General features: G+C 41.7%; 1 protein-coding gene and 1 long non-coding RNA gene across 2 annotated transcripts in view; one reads left to right on the forward strand and one right to left on the reverse strand.

Annotated features, from left to right (window-relative positions):
- Window positions 1–2,846, reverse strand: part of rtn4rl1b (reticulon 4 receptor-like 1b) — a 270,588-nt gene that overhangs the window by 246,996 nt on the left and 20,746 nt on the right. The gene's annotated exons all lie outside the window — the stretch shown is intronic.
- LOC106954021 (uncharacterized) overlaps window positions 943–2,846 on the forward strand; it is a 19,492-nt gene continuing 17,588 nt past the window's right edge. The window contains exon 1 of the long non-coding RNA XR_001426287.1: window positions 943–1,116. This is a non-coding gene — a long non-coding RNA (uncharacterized LOC106954021). The remainder of the gene's footprint in view (window positions 1,117–2,846) is intronic.

A 2,846-nucleotide genomic window follows, 5' to 3' on the forward strand; every position in this document is an offset into this window, starting at 1 on the left:
CATTCTGTGAGATTATGAAAGCCTGAAATAGTGTTTTTATAACCTCACTTCGAACTACTCTGAAACTTTACTGCTTATGCAGGATTTTGCTGACATTAAGGCGCACATAGCTGGACTCTTTAGCAGATAGAAGATTTCTACAGGCAGTATGGCTGGAGGATATGGCTGAAAAACGTATCACGATTATAAGAGTCGATATCGATCATTACTGATTAGCTTTTTCTTTTAAATATCTGAAATACTGCCAAACTGGTGGCGTGACCTTTCCTGTTTTATCCATAGTTTCCTCTGAGTCGTTGCACTCATTTTCTCCTTTCACTCCATCCCATTGTTTTTTTTTTATATTTTATTTTAAAATGTTAAACAGTTGTGAAGAGGTGTGGCAAAACATGAAACTGCTGCTGCGCAAGTTACCCAAGAGTTAGTAAGTTAGTTGACGCCACCGATCTTAAACATTCTCTCAGACGTATTTTGTATTGATATTAATCACGTGTCTATCGCGATACATATTGTTATTGATTTAATGCTCAGCTATAGGACGCCGTTTACTGCATTAGATTTCATCAATTGCTCAGTGAGTAGCTGCCTGAAAGTTGTGGGTTCTATTCCAGCTTCAGGATGTCACACTTCAATGTGTGGAAGACTCTTTAAGTTGCCTACCTATCTGCCTTCGAGTGGTACCAGAGTGAAAGCGCAAAATACAAATACATTGGACACTTTTCAGATATGTTTGTGTAAAAATATATAAGCTATTTTTCTTCCGATTAACCTAGAATCCCATAAAAATACATTGAAACTGGAGATTGTAATCGTAGAGATCACCGTAACGGAACACTACAGATAAAAGCAAGGAATAGGAATAGCAAGAAAATTAGCTCGATCACACCAGATGGGCTCAGTCATTTACAGTGTTTTTTTTTGTGTTATTTTTAGAGGACTTTGCCAACGCCATACCACAGAGTCCATAAGTAGGGTTGCCACCCGTCCTGTAAAATACAGAATCGTCCCGTATTTGGCTGATAAATGTTGCGTCCCGTGTTGAACCGATACGGGATGCGATTTGTTCCGTATTTCTATAAATGTCCAATGGACACGCCTATCACACACATATCAACAGTAAGTGTAACAATAACGACCAAAATAAAACACAAGAAATATTAAGGTCAGCTAAACTGTCGTGGCTAAATTGTCGTGGCAGGCTCAGCCTTTACAGCCGGTGTAAAGGCTGAGCCGGGCTTAGATTGGCCTTCATGCCAATGCCAACATGAAGGCCCTCCATGCAACCAGTAGAGGTTGGTCACATGGATGTCTGTCTTTCCTCAGATCTCCCTGGTTGATTGAAGGTCTGTCTTTACTTGGACTCCTTTGCATGTAGGGAGCCTTCTGTTTGCAATATGGGAGTGGGTCGGCGCAAAGGCCGAGCCAGGCTATGCATGGAGACCCCTCGTTGACTCAAGGTCCGTCTTTGTTTGGTCTCCTCTGTTTGCAGGGGGGTCTCTGGTTGGGCGGAGACTCTAGGATGGTTATTTTCTAGAGCAAGTTTCAACTTCACCTTCAGGTCTGCAACCTGACCCTGCAGAGATTTCACAGTTTCCTCTTGTGCTTTGAATTTGGAAGCTTGCTCACTGTGACTTTTGAGTTGCTCCTCATATTTGAGTCTCACTCTGTATTCTTCAATCCTTACTTCTATCAGATCTTTATTGCAGGAGGGATATTTTTCAGCCTCTCTCTTGAAGTAATCCAGCTGTTGGCTCTTGTTGACTAAAACTTTGGAAGAGCAAGAAACCTTTAATACACCTGTAATTTCTGGTACATTTCTTCCATGGTCATGTTTGACTTGCTGGTGACGTTCTTTTTTCAACATTTTTTGCAGTTTTTGAATCTCCTCCTGTTGTAATTTGACTTCAGCCTGATATGCAATCCTTCGGTCTCTTTCCTCATGGAGATCAAAAATCTTACTCTGCAATTCTTTTAAAACCCTTGTGCATGCGAGGACTGAGGCAAATGATACAAGTTTTACGTGTGTAGGATCGGTTGGACCCCATTTCTACATACAAGGGTTAAGATCTTCTACCTGCTTTGTGAGATCTTTGACGTATTGGCTTGTCTCTTCCACGACTTCTACTGAGGGAGTAATCTCGAAGCCAGCAGAGGGAGTCATTTTCTGCTCGACTTCCGATGATGTTGGACTCTCCAAGTCGCCGGAAGGACTTGATTCCCCCTGGATATCTGCGGATTCATCTTCCGGCTCAATGGGGCTGTTGCTGTCATCTTCCAAAGGGAAAACGACAGCGTCGTAGTCGACTTGGATGTTAAGGTCCATCATGCCGACCCAAAAAAGCTCAGCTGGAAAAGCTTCATGTTCACCAGTGATCTGTTTCTGCTTCATGTCGATATTCTGGTAAATTCTTGCTTCTCTGAGAGGCGTGTAATATCTGGAATCAATATGCCGCTCGTTTCGATAAATTTCGAACGTGCTCTGAAGAGTGATCTGTCACGATAGAACTGTGGAACAGTTCTGAGAAAACTCTCTGTGAGCTACATTCAAGAGAGAGATTCCCTTGTGATATCATAGAGTGATGACATCATTGCTGATGTCATTGATACCATTGGAACTGAACATTCTATTGTAGACTAACATAAAACATTTTGGTAGAGAATGTCAAACATCGAGAAGCAGTGTGCTGCTGTATGACGTGATTGATATCAGACAGAATGGATCAGGAGAAGAACACTGCAGACCCATTCACGTCTCTTTATCCCTCAATCATCTCCTGAGGCTGATACAGTACAGAACTTTTTATTATTGATTCAGCTTCTTATTGCGCTTTTAAACAACTATTATG

This window comes from Poecilia latipinna, unplaced genomic scaffold, assembly GCF_001443285.1.
Source record: "Poecilia latipinna isolate Pla-1442-1.1 unplaced genomic scaffold, P_latipinna-1.0 Scaffold621, whole genome shotgun sequence".
Taxonomy (NCBI): Eukaryota; Metazoa; Chordata; class Actinopteri; order Cyprinodontiformes; family Poeciliidae; genus Poecilia; species Poecilia latipinna.